Raw genomic sequence first — 14040 nt, 5'->3', positions numbered from 1 at the left:
CTTTAAGTATATTGTCTTCACATCAGAGCTTTGTTTATATCAAGCTTCTTATTAAATATCATAAAAGCACCCACACTCTTACCTATGGACAATATTAGAGTTACCAATGAACCTAACATGCATGTTTTTAACCCAGGTCGGGAAGTGGAGCCTACAACCTTCTTGTTGGGAGGCAACAGCATTAACCACTGGACCACTGTGCCACCCCAGTTTAAATGTGCTTGATACAAATCACATTGAATCACTTTGATCCAAAGTCCAGTTTTAAGAACATTTTAAATTTAAAAAATAAAAAAAGCATAATTTTAGCAGTCAGAGGAAAACATGAATAGATGATATGGTGCTCCTCACTTCCTGATTCTTCTAAAAGCTGGCGTTTTGTTCAAAAGCAGCAGAAGAATCAGACTGTCTGCTCACAGGTGACCCCTGCAATACACAAAGTAAATATAAAATAAATTTTAATATTTGTCTTAATTTACTGTTGTGTGTGAGTTTTTTTGTTTCTTTTTTCCTCCCCTACTGATGAGTACTCAGTATGGTGCACCCTGGACATGGAGCCAGTCATACATGGGGCTACATAGAAACAATCATGCATACTCACACTCAGTGAGTAAATTACCTGCTAAAAACCCACAAATGCTCAGTTAGAACATGTAAACTCCATGCAGAAAGGTTCCAGACCAGTTCCAAACACAGGAACATCTGTTCAGCCTGAGTTCAGTCCAGTTTCTTCTAACTCTGCAGTCCAACCAGTTACTACAGATACCACTTTCAGTTGATCATAAATCTGTAAATTAATTAGGCTATAGGAGACATCTCCTTTCTACTTTTATGAAACTAATGTATGTATAAATATTGTGCCTTAGGAAATGCAGCAGACTTGGGAAATAGGTTGGATCTCCCTGACCAAAGCCATTCAGGAATCCATCCCCACACGCTCCAGGAAAGACTGCAGCGTTGCACATTTTCTCACACAAACACACCTACAGAAGAAAAAAACCCTAGAAACACACACCCACATATAGAAACACACACAGACATACATGCTGCAGTGTTGCCACTGCTCCATTATTTTTCTGAAGTGGCTTTTCAATTCCACTGCTGATGCTTGAGGGAACTTGTGTGTGTGTGTGTGTGTGTGTGTGTGTGTGTGTGTGTGTGTGAGTGTGTCAGGAGGTGTGATACTCTGATGGGTGGGTGTGCAGGGGGTAGTTGACAAAGATTCTGACATAAACCATTTATAGTTCTTCCCTAGTGTTTGAGTGCAGGCGTGTTGGTGAGTGAGTGTGTGTGTGTGTGTGTGTGTGTGAGAGAGAGAGAGAGTGTGATTGCTGCTGACATTAAATCCTCTGTTCAGGTTAGTTTGGTGCAGGACACATGGAATGATGAGATTTTTTTCTAAAAAAGAAGAAAACAGTGATCAGAGTTAGGAGGGGAGCTATAGCACAGAGTATTTGTCATATTTTAGTATTTTGCTCTAGTCACAAACAGTATGTGTTCATTATTTGCAAAATGACTCAAAATCACTTTTTCAGTTTTTACACAATTTGTTAGAAGAATAAAACAACTAATCTTTTGTTTTTAGTGGGAAAAAAAAATCTCTGTGTCAAAAAAGGAGAGTATATGATGGCTTTTTATTTCATTTAAATCATGCCGGCTGTTTTTGACAAAGATGGCTTCCACCTGTTGTGTTACCACATGAAGACAGCTGGAGGTTCCTAATAAACTTGCAAATAAACATTCAGCTAAAAAGTGGAAAGAAATTTAATACAGATGGCTGAGTACTCCACTCTGAATTTAAAGGGGGAAATGAGATTTGGAGCTGGCTTGGACGCTTTTGATCCAATAGTTCGGAGTGAACAATTAACACCACAGTAAGAGAAATGCAAAAGACACAAACATTGGAAACAGATTGACTGTTGCACACAAAGCCTAAATCTGAGCCACATGTCAAGATAAAATTTGAACCACTTTGCTACTGTCTTAGATCTGCAGTACAAAATTTATCACTGGAGTCTGTCAAATAATGCAAGACCAAAAAGTGTAAAAGTGGCAGCAACATTGGCACAGACAGCGAGAGAGATTCTCCACCAGTTGATGTTTTATCGTTCCAGCAGCAGTTAAGACTCTAATTGATTACAACGACCCCTATTTTCTAACTGCAGTCTCTTCATTGATCCAGTTCTGCTGCTGCTTAGCTTTCTCTGAGTGATTTTCCCAGTCATTACGGCCAAGATGAGGACTGTTTCTGAGTGGCCATTTAAAGCAAGTTTAATGCAAAATCTCATTCAACTCCTCAGAGAATCTCAGGAGCAAAACTGGTCAATCTGATCTCCGATACCTGTTGGTGAAGGTCTTTAGGTTCCTATTTTAACCTTATTAGCTGTTTAACCAAAAACTCAGTGTGTGACAATCAGGTGGTTGACTTTGGTTGTTGTTGTTGTTGTTGTTGTTTCACATACAGGCAGTCCCATTCAATACACAATGATATTTTAGCATGATTTCACATTTTACTTAAAGCCTGAAGCTTAGATGTTTATTTTTCAGATGTCTATTCTAACATTTTAAACTGATTGTTTCTCGTAAAGGGTGATTGGTCTGGGGTGGTGGAGGTCTTAATAAATAATAAATAATTATTTAATCTGCTTTTCTTCTGCTCTGATCACAGAAGACAGAAATGTACTCATCGATGATCTGACAATCTACAAAGACCTAACAAACCACAATAATCAGAGGAACTACAACAATCCAACAAACTACAACAGTATGACAAAGTGGGAACTACAATATTATAACAGTGAAACCTATTTTAACCATAAACATGTCTAACCCTAACCCTGTCTGTTAAAATGTAACCACTTGTGCTAATAAACTGAATAAAATAAATCACTTTCATCCTTTAGGATTATAGAGGCACCAAAATGCAAATAAAAAGTATTTTGATTTATAATATTTGTTGCTACTTGTGCATTTTAAGAAGGAATTATTTAAATAGTATTGGGCTCGTTCATCTCCCACTGGTAAATCATGGAACCTGTGTTTACCTGAGACCTCTGATGGCAAAACATCCTTTGTTGTTAGTTTATCACAACAGGAAGTTCCTGTTGAAACCAAGTAAGTCCTCACTAAAGTCAACAAAACAGTTGTCTCGTACTCAACAACCTGTACTTCTTAAGAACAGCCACTGCTCTTCCATCACTTCCAGTAGTCCTCTGTGTCTTAAAATAACTACAGTCTGTGGGATAAAGTTCAAAATAAGTTCTTGACTCAGCAACACTCTGCCAGGTTTCTGTCACAATCTTAAAATTCAAAGCAGTCATTTAAAATACAAGTTGTATGTGCTAGCAGTCTATAATTCCAAAGCCCATCTGACTGCAGCTCGGTTTCTCCTTGACAACAGTGCCCGACTGAGGGGTCATACGTCCCAGAGGTTTATTCCTCCTCAGTGAAGAGTGGACACTGGTGAGGAGTGAGTCTGCGAGCCAAGAACAGGTACCAGCCAGGTGTGGACAGGATCCAGAGGACATGAATGAACAAAGCAACAAGAATGCCGTCAGTGTTTATCCAGGACAGACGTGTGGGTCGTGTTCTCCCATTGCCTGAGTAATGAGAGGATGCAACCCAGGCTAATCTGGGTCTGTCTCCTCATGTCCCTGGCTGAGCGAGGTCCTGGTGTCCTGCTCTGAGGACTAAACAGGGTTCTCATGAGGAGCAGTACTTGCAGAACTCACTCTCTTATGTGGTGCAGTGGTCTTCCCCTAACTTTTGCCCAAGAATAATATCTACTTTGTCAACATGAATACTAATTCTGTTATAAATGCATGTAGCTGGAGGCAAAATATGGCAAACTGCTGTTATTAATAGTCTTGGTGACATCACTGAATGGACCCTGTAGGGAAAACACTTTTCAACAACTCCCACTCCTCTAAAGAAGTCCTGATTTAGTCCAGAAATGTTAATGTTTCCTAAGATAGCCAGCTAAACTTTAATTTAAGTTACAAGGGCTAGCATTCGTCGTCAGACATATTGCACAATCTAATTGCAAAACTCTAAAAGGAAAACTGAAAAACTAATGTTTCCTAACTGTTGGAAGACATAACCATATTTAAAATGTTGATGATGAAAATATCAAGGGTGCATGGACAGCTTCTTCAAAAAAAAGTTTTACATCAAGCTTTTAAAATGTTGGAACTGGTTTGCAGTGATAAATATCCCAGATTGTGTATCTAAAGAGACTTGGATTACGAGCTTAATCGACAACAGAACACATAAGCTGGCCTCACACTCCACCAGTAGCAGCATCATATGTTGTGCTACTTTACCTTGAAATCAATTTCATGTTAGGTTACAGTATGTGTGTGTCCTCTGGCAGGGGTCGTAACCTCTACCTGCTGACAGTGTCTCTTTTCCTAAATTAAAAGACTGCATCGCATTACATACAGCTCAAAAGCACACACACACACACATTTACAAGCTGCAAACAAAGCACCCATACCCCCCCCCCCNTGTGTGTGTCCTCTGGCAGGGGTCGTAACCTCTACCTGCTGACAGTGTCTCTTTTCCTAAATTAAAAGACTGCATCGCATTACATACAGCTCAAACACACACACACACACGCCGACACGCAGCACATCGTATTACCTGAATAAGGACAGAGCTGCTGCAGCCGATGCAGAGAAACTCAATAGGCTTTTAACATTCATTTAGCTTGGAAAGCAGGTCTCACTTTAGCAGTGCCAACTAGATCTGATAGCACAACAGAGATGGATCAAGACTGACTCTACATTACAGCTCTCTGATAGGACAGAAAGTGCTGGAAGAGGTTTGTAGAAAGACAAAAGGAGAGTAGAAAAGCAGGACAGCTGATGAGGACAAGCTGTCAACAAACTGTCCAAAGAGGTGGATTTATTTCATGTTTATTGTTTTAGTAAAACACTTAACTTGTGTGGCCAGAGTGGCTAGCTTCTCCCGTGGCCTCCTCGGGCAGGTCTGCATTATTTTTTGTAGCACTGTGATTTTGGCTCGCTGTCATTTAATTACTCTGATTCTAACACGCTCATTTCTGTCTTTGAAGAGCTGGCACGTCTCGTTAGCTCCTGCTGGAACTTTCCAAGCTGCTTCATGTGGCACAGACATCATCATTTCAATAGATCTGGAATCGCAATGAAAAAAACACCGGCTTCTGCTCGCAGCGCCGCAGTCGGAAGTAGCCTGGAAACATGCCAAATTCAATTTAGTTTGGAGTTTTACTGCCAGCCTCAGGGTGAGAGAAAGAGGGGGAGGCGGTGTGGAGGTGATGGCAGGGATGCAGGGTGGGAGAGGGCTAAAGGTAGAAAGGAGATGGAGAGTAATCGAGGGAGATAAATGAAGCACAATAAATGTCACTCACTTCAGCTGTGCTGCAGGGAGGGGCTGAATGATAGAACAAACATCCTTGTATTTAATGGACCTTTTTCATTTCTGCACCTTCTTCAGATTAGGACTGAACATAATTCAAAACTCGAGGTGTGTGTGAGTGTGTGTGTGAGTGTGTGTGTGTGTGTGTGTGTGTGTGTGTGTGTGTGTGTGTGTGTGTGTGTGTTCAGTGCAGCGTTTGATATCACTGTGAATCAGCCTGTCTTTTCATATTAACCAGTGAATTAGAGGATAGGAGATTAAAGCGTGAGTTTCAAGCACTAATCCCAGATGACATGTAAATATGTATGTTGGAAAAACTGAGCTACAGCATTGAGAGCAGAAAAAAGGAAGGTTTTGTGTCAGGGATTTTTAAAAAATGACAGGAAGTAATATCTAAAAACGGATTTTTAAAGGGCAGCATGATTTTTAGGTTCCACTTTTTCTCTATCTTAAAATTCTTAGGGTTATGACACTGTATTTTTCTAAAACTTCTATTTCCAGATGATCGTAATTAAACTAAAGTGTGTGAAGGGTACACATTCTTTGTTGCATTAATGAGTTATAATTTTAATGGCTGCTTAGTTTAGCTTCCCATTATTTAGACATATGGATGGCTCTTTTTTTGCTGACTTATCAGAGCTACAAGCTTAAAATAAACAGCTAAGACTAAAAACACCAGATGTACAGTAACTTCCAGAGCAAGCTACTTATGAAGTCTGCATGCGACCCAGCTCAGAACAGAAATCCATCGAGCGTTTTTCAGCAGCCCTCCTCTCTTCCTCACCATTGCTCTCCTTTTCTCTCTTCTCCCCAGTTGCCTTTTAGAGTTGTCATTGGAGAGTGACCTGCATTATCTATCTCTCACCCGCTCTTCCCAGCTCTGTCTCTTTCTCTGTCTGAATGGAGATTTAGATAAGAGAGTCTGAGCTGCAAGAGAGCAGCCGCTGAATACCAAGAGACAGAGCAGTGGGAGGAAAGAAAGGCCAGAGCAGAGCAGGGAGCGAGGGCCAGGTTTCCTGAGCCGTCCGCACCTTGTTTCACACTCACACGGCCAAGGTGCACATCATTCTGCTCATAACCAGGGAGTGTCACCTCTCTCTGTCAGATATTTGCATGCATGGGAGAATTATGCAAACAACAGGAAAATATATGACAGATATGACTGCATCCAGCTGAATGCTCTTTGCTGTGTGTGGAAACATGTCTGTTTTCTTTTCTTTTTTTACATTTGGGTTAATCAGTACAAATAAATTGGTACACTTTAAAATATCCAGTCCAGCATGTTTGTGAGTGTGTACATGTATGCAAATGTTCCCATCCCCAACTTCTTCTTCTTTGGTTTTCCATGTATTTGTCTTTCTGTGCTGAGGCGTGGGAGCTTCCTTTCATCTGTCAGATTCTGCATATGACACACACACACACACACACACACACACACAGGCCACCGTTTAAAATGTCCCCAAGGTGATCGATGAGGCGGTGATGGAAATGTCATCTGCTGCTAATACATTTATCATCTCTCATCCAGCCTCATGAATTTCCTCTTTTTGGTTTTCAATCATTTTTGCTCTTTTGCCCGAGACTATTTAAAAGCAGTGAGTCACAGGACTGACTGCACTTCCCTCTGAGGAGGCTCACTGAGCATGCAGGCACCCAGCATGATGACTAGACTCACTAATTAACAGGCAAGACAATCATAGCCTGTTTTTCCACGAACCCATGAAAATAAATAGCTGGGCAAGCCCGGTATTAGAACAGCAATTATTGTTGAGTAAGCAAAAAACAAAATGCAAATCAATTATACATCTGACAACAAACACTCATTCAAACACAATGATTGTATCTGCAAGCTTCTTGTTTACAGTGTGGCTGTGCTGTTTAAATCAATTTAGGAATAGCTTTTTTTAGTCTTCAACAGCAATAAAGCCATACGATACTCTGACGAACACAGTGGAGTCGAAATGAAACGTTTTGATCTGTGCAGGAATCTTCTTTTCTTTTGTCTTTGCTGCTGTATCAAAAAGATGCAGACAAATAACTGACAAGAGAACAATGTTCAGTGAAGAAGAGCTCTCACAATCTGGATGGAAGCAATTAGCTGGTTGAACATGATAATTACAGCCAATCATAAAGAAGTCCTTAAATATATACAGTCTGTTGCACCTATATTCATATTCATCAGCTCAAAATGTGGGACGTAAAGGCTCGGTGGACCACTGTCATTTTCCAGCCTTTGAATCTGTAATATGTGCTTCATTTATATGACATTTTAATTGGAAGAAATCATAAAACTCACAATTAATATTTCTGACAACATTTTCTGACGTTTAGCTCCAAACATATAACCTATAGAACTGTTCTGTACAGGATGGGGTGGCTGTTGTTCAGACTTGATTATTTTGTGGTTGGTTGGTGGTTTTGTGTGCCAGAAGCTTGTGCCAGCGAGGAGTCATTATATGTATCTGTGCGCTGGCTGAACGTGTCTGAAAATAACCAACTATCTAAATGAAAATCACGCACGTGAGGGACGTACTTAAGTGCCCCAGCCATGCAAAGATGAATATGTAAAAAGAATATTTATTGTCTCTCCTGCCTTCTTCTCCTTCTGTAGTGTTGACTTCATTCATCATCTATCCTTTGCCCAGCTCTTTATCCCTCCACTCCACCCTGTCAATCCGATGACTGCTGCTCGTTTCTCTCTGTCTCTCTAAGTCAACTTGTCAACGGCGATATATCGCTGCTCTCAGTTAACACACATCGCCATTATCTGTTTGTGTTAGCCCTCGCTGACAGTGTGTGTGCTGTCTTTGCATGTGGACCGAGTGTGCCACTTTTATCTGCATGTGCCGTCATCGCATTGTTTTCATGATCAGCCTCATCAGCATCTGTTGTGTGGGCCTGTGTGCGTGCAGTTTGCATCAGAAGAAAATGAACAGCTTATGTTCTGTATGAGCCACAACATGCAGACAGATTGTTGTAAAATCACCGCAGCACACACTTTGTGCACAGTGCGTATTTAGGTCCAGCTGGATGTGATGAGAAGGCTTTTCTCTGCTTTAACGTCCTCCACCGATGGTGGTTATAGATAACGCTTACATTAGCTACGAGTTAGGTCGATAAATGAGCACAAAGACAGAAAGTGTGAAGCTGATATTCTGCCAGTTTGGTGTGTCCTACTACAGTTTTACACACTCCACTAAAAATGAGGTTAATGCCACCTTTCTCATGCAAGCGTTCCTCTGCAGCCTGTTTTCTTTGAGCAGCCAAGTTAGGTCTGAGCCTCTGGCTTCCATATTTTCTTTGTACAGTATTAAACAATAAAAACAGAAGAAAATAAGGATAATCATATGGGAAGAAAGAAATGAATATGTGCAAGGCAAATGACTCAACTTGTGCTGGTAAGAGCCACGGGGGAGAAATAAAAGCCTTTACCTTACAGTGAAGTGTGAAAATTTGAGAGTCCAAGTAGGATTTCATATCAACCCACTGATTAAAAAACATGGCCAGGTTTCTGTAAATGAACATTTTTGCTAATTTTTTTAGGTAGAAAAGCCAGTTTATAGGCAGGAAATAATGTGATAACTCAGAAACCCATGCTATCAGTATGTGTGGAAATGAGTGGCACATGAAATTAGAGTTTCTATTTGTGTTTTACTGTAGACTAACTCCCCAGTGTATTCTTTAATGGAAATATGGTTTTATCACATATTTAAGGGTGGTATTTGACTGGGCTGTGACTGCTGGTGACTGGTTGGTGAACAACATTCACGACGAAGTCTCCAGAATGTCTTAAAATGTCCGCAGGGCTCTGAGTTGCACAGGCTCACAATGTTGCCTCTTGAAGTTTGAACATGTTCAGAATGTCACAGAATCATTGTGGCTGTCTTGAACCCTTCTCAGTTTTGTTGTGGGAATCTCCAAACCATTTTAAAAGTGCAAGAGCTGGAGCTGTCCTTGGACAGGAAACATGTCCAGCTCTAAAAACCTCATTAATAATATGTAATAATTATTTAAAAACTGGCCCTGTCTTCATTTCTGCTGATGAGGTGGGTAAAATAGCTGGCTATGTGGGTACAGTGTGAGTGGAGGTGGGCATGTGCATAGCCTAGAATACAGTTTTGAAGCCGTGCACACAAAAATGAGCCGTGATTTTTTAAAACTGGTGGTGTAAAATGCTGCTGCATGGTTTACTGGTTGCAAACACTCAGAATTCAGGAAACTGCAACAGAAAAATATCCATTTTCTTGCAATTTTGAGTCACCAACTAGTCTCCAACAGTCACAGCCCAGTGGCTTACTACTTTTAGGGATGCATAACAGTTCAGTTAGAAGCTCTGAGGAAAGGCAGGAATAATAAAAGGTACTTGTTGTTGTGGATATTCAGCTCAAAGCCTCCTTTAAAAGGCATACGGCACAAACATGTCCGCCCATGACCTCACACCTGCGCCTGCTGTTCTTGCATTCTGCAGATTTAGCAACAGCTCTGAGCTAAGCTTTTTAGTCTGATCTGTTTGACAAGCTCCAACATCTGTTTGAATATCATATACAGGTACATGCAATGTTATAAATGTTACATAAAACATTCATGCATGCAAACAAATCCTAATCGTGTATTTCAAAATAAATAGGGATTCATTGCTTGCAATGGTAGTGGAACAAGTATGTCATCTTCTATTTTCAGCCGTGTGGTAGCAGAGATATTTCACACCATTTAACAAAAAGACAGAAAAAACCGAACAGCTAATCTGCTGTAAAATAACTGCCCGCCACTTGCACCTGCATCTCTTGTGCAGCATTTTATTTTAGATGCAGCAATGAGTCAGTGAGGAGGCGAGAGGGAGCAGGGGAGGAAGAGGCGAGTCGGAGAAGGATGCTCGCCTGAAGATGAAAAAATATGAAAGGAATCAGGCACCCAAAAATAGGCTACATGAAGGAGATTCAGCAGTTAAATACAGTGGGTGTTTATATTTGAGGCTGCCGCCGGATTTAGACAAGTCTCGCAACATTTCTGACCTCTTGCTCGGCTCATGCCAAAATTACCACAGTGCTGGAGATTGTGTCTAGAAGTGTGGGTGCAGGCAAACTTTAAATACGTGCTCGTACGTGTGCATGCTTCAATAAATGATGTGAATTTTGCAGCTTGCGTACATAGATATGAGCTGTGTTCCTCTGTAGCTGTGAAGGCATACTGGGACCTGGATAATCCAGACACAGCTGGGACCACCAGTCCCTGCCAACCAGTGTGTGTTTGTGTGTTTACCAGCTGTGCCCACTGTGCCGAGCCTCGAAGCTCTCATCATATTCTGCTCAAGCTGACAGCATCAAGCCTCCAATTGGTGACATAAAATAAAATTGCCATGCATCACAGGTGTTTTAGCTGCTTGCCACGAAAGATAAAAGTCAGAAGCTGCAAGGAAAGGGATTGTTTCAGGACACCTCTGACAAGGCCTCCTCATAATCATTTGTTACTGTCACCATCCTCCCCAAAAGGTCAAAATGCTTCTTAAACTCAGGTCAGGAATGACTTCAGACCCTTCAAGTGTCGTCAAATTTCCCCATGCAAAGGTCATCTGTTATATTGCCTCATAAAGTCAGAGCCGTCGACGCCTGAGGAACCAAACAGTAAAAAATAGCTTTAAACTGTATCTCCTGGCCAGCGAGAATATTAGCAATTGCTGTTTGCTTTTGAACGACTGCATAAAACTTATCTCTCGTCCAGTTTTCGTGCCGTGATTCCAGTTGGCTGCTATCATGGAATAAATCCCAGCTTCTTTATTTAGAAACAGCATGAAACATCAGATTTTAATCTGAGAGAGTATAACATGTTTGGATGGAGCTCAGCTACAGAGGACCATAATCACAATAATTATTCTGGTCTCCCTCCAGCTTCAGGCCTTTTAGCTAATGACAGGCACCACGGTAATGGCTAGATTTCAAGCTGCCTATTTGCATCTGTACATGACATGTGTGTGCACATATTGTGTGTGTCTGCACATGCAAGTTGGCATGACAGCACTATTTGTACACAGAACAGAATAATCTAAAAAGGAAAAACTGATTTGGTTTTCACAGCAGTTGGTGTCTAAACTGAGAATTTTTTTTTTTGCATCTGTCTTTTCTAAACTACCCTGTTACTTGCAGCTACAGTCCAAGAGTTTAAAGTTACGTTTTGTTGTTAAAGAGAACAGAACCTGATCAACATTCAGCCTGAGAAAAATATAAAACATCTTGCATTACAAAACAAGAGCTAAAGAAAAAAAAAGCTGGTATTTTGCCTCTGGGTGCTTGTTGTGCAGCAGAAGTGAGTGGAAGTGAAGTGTTCTCAGGGTTTGTATCTATATGATAACAGCCCCATGCACTGAACAGTTCTATTAGGAGGCACAAAGCAAAACATGTGTATTCATTACAAGCGAACGTACAATCTGAACAATGTTAGATTGTAGTCATTTATCATCACATCTTTCAGGCATCTTTCACCTTTCTCTGAATTGTTATGGGGCGCTGAAATAAAATATTACGCTCGGAGGTCCGCCTCACATTGATGGCCACAAAAATCCTCTTTCAGGAATGAATGCAATCCATTAAAAACAAATCAATGCAAAATATCATCACTCTGTCCAAGCCTGTGCACAGGCGATGAAACATGCACACAACAGATTGTTGGAAGTGCTCTTCCAATCAATGAGACTTTCCTTTTTATGTGTATTTTTCACAAAACCCAATCCAAACTCTGATGGTACTGACAGTATTGTCTCCGAGTCCCTGGCAGTACCACCACATGTTAAAATCGATTTCCCTCACATAATCAGCTGCCATTTTCTGGGTGGAGTGAGCTCAGCCGTCATACAAAGCAGGCAGATTTAGCTGCTGGGTCACAGCAATAATAACACAATTGTGATTGGTGTGATTTATTTGAATTATTTCATATTTATTTAACCATGAAGTCCCATTGAGATTAGAAATCTCTTTTCCAAGGGAAACCTGACCAAGGTAGCAGCCATCAAATGATGAAACATACATAAAACACAATGAGCAATACAACAGTGACAGCGTTTAAATTCAACAGCTTCTCAAGAAAAACAATGACAGTCCTCCCTCACTGCATTCTTCATAATACACCTAAAATCAGCAATAGATTCAAATGTTTGTAAAGAAGTTTGTTCAGAACCTTTTCAAGATTATTCCAAGACCATGAGGCGCTGCTCTGTCAAAGCTCAGGGTAGGTCCAATAGCAACTACTTAGAGGTGTGCAAATGGTATCTGCTAGAGCTGAAAGTTAGGTACTGATGGATCAGGAAAGTTTACCTAGTAGTGCTTTATAAATAAACATGCACTACAAGTCTACAATGATGTCCAACCAGTGATGTCCAACCAGCTAAATGGTAAAGTGGTGATGGAGGGACTTTCTATTTGAGAAGAAATGTTAAGAAGCATGAAGCAGTGAGGTAAGCTTCCTTAAGGTGGAGGATACTGCCTGTATGTAATCCAATAACACAGAGATTTCAAAGAAACAAACTTTATTTTAATAACACCTCTTAGTGAATTCATGAACAACAAGTGCTGCGTCGGCAGGTGCAGCTCGACATCCTCTGATAGAAAATATTGTTTTTCTTCCTGAACAAGGTGAATGGAGCCAGAGTTCTCTGCATGCAAAGCAGGTTCATCTGCTACATGGTAATAATGACAAGATGATAATGACTGCTGCGCTGGAGGGGTATTACTTACACTCAGTAATGATGATTTGTTATGATGCTCGGCGGATGATGATGGTGTTTGTGCTTTCATGGTGTCAGTGATGCTGAAATTTGACTGCAGTGCTGCTGTCAGGTATTGTGGCTACAGCAAGGCAGTCTATCATTTTTGGGTAATTTAAGTAGATCTCAGAACTAGGCACGAGCAAAACCCCGTTTCAAGTTGTACTACCGTGTTAATAAATTCTGTTTTCTTATTTTAAGAATTAAATAGATTAAAATGAGAAGAGAGAGAGTCCTTTCTTTTATTTCCCCTCTCCTGGATGAGGCCTGTTGGTTAACTTTGCTGTTAAAAAAGGACATTGGTTGGTTGTACATTTTATCCATATATAAACTGAACTCTAAAATTGTGTGGATGCACTTTTTTAACTCACTTCTCTGAGGTTGTTTCTTGGGGGTCACAGCCAGTGACCACCAGTACCACTCTTGGTATTTTTCCACTTGGGACTGCTACATCTATCACCACTGCTTTCTTCTGTATCTTATCTGTCACCACAGTGTCCACTTGGTTGGCTATCACCTGTTTGTCAGTCTGGATCTGGAAGTCCCACAGTATCTCAGCCCTGCCATTCTCCACCACCTTAGGTGGAGTCTCCCACTTTGACTGTGGGACTTCCTGTCCATACTCGGTACAGATGTTCCTGTAAACTATTCCAGCTGCTTGGTTATGGTGTTCCATGTACACTTTGCCTGCCTGCATCTTACACCCTGTTGTTATATGCTGGACTGTCTCAGGGGCATCTTTGTACCGCCTGCACCTTGGGTCCTGTCTGGTATGATAGACCCCGGCTCCTAATGTTCTTGTTCTGCGATGATTAGAGCCTCTGTCTGTCCTTCAGTCTATATATACGATACATTATATTATATATACATTTGTGTGTGTGTGTGTGGGA

The 14040-nt window shown here is 40.9% G+C and overlaps 1 protein-coding gene across 1 annotated transcript in view; it reads left to right on the top strand.

Moving 5' to 3' along the window:
* The window catches only part of cdh11 (cadherin 11, type 2, OB-cadherin (osteoblast)), a 116857-nt gene that overhangs the window by 24764 nt on the left and 78053 nt on the right, over window positions 1-14040 (top strand). The window lies entirely within an intron of this gene.

Source organism: Kryptolebias marmoratus, linkage group LG22, assembly GCF_001649575.2.
Source record: "Kryptolebias marmoratus isolate JLee-2015 linkage group LG22, ASM164957v2, whole genome shotgun sequence".
NCBI classification, from domain to species: Eukaryota; Metazoa; Chordata; class Actinopteri; order Cyprinodontiformes; family Rivulidae; genus Kryptolebias; species Kryptolebias marmoratus.
This window is presented reverse-complemented; position numbering and strand designations above follow the sequence as displayed.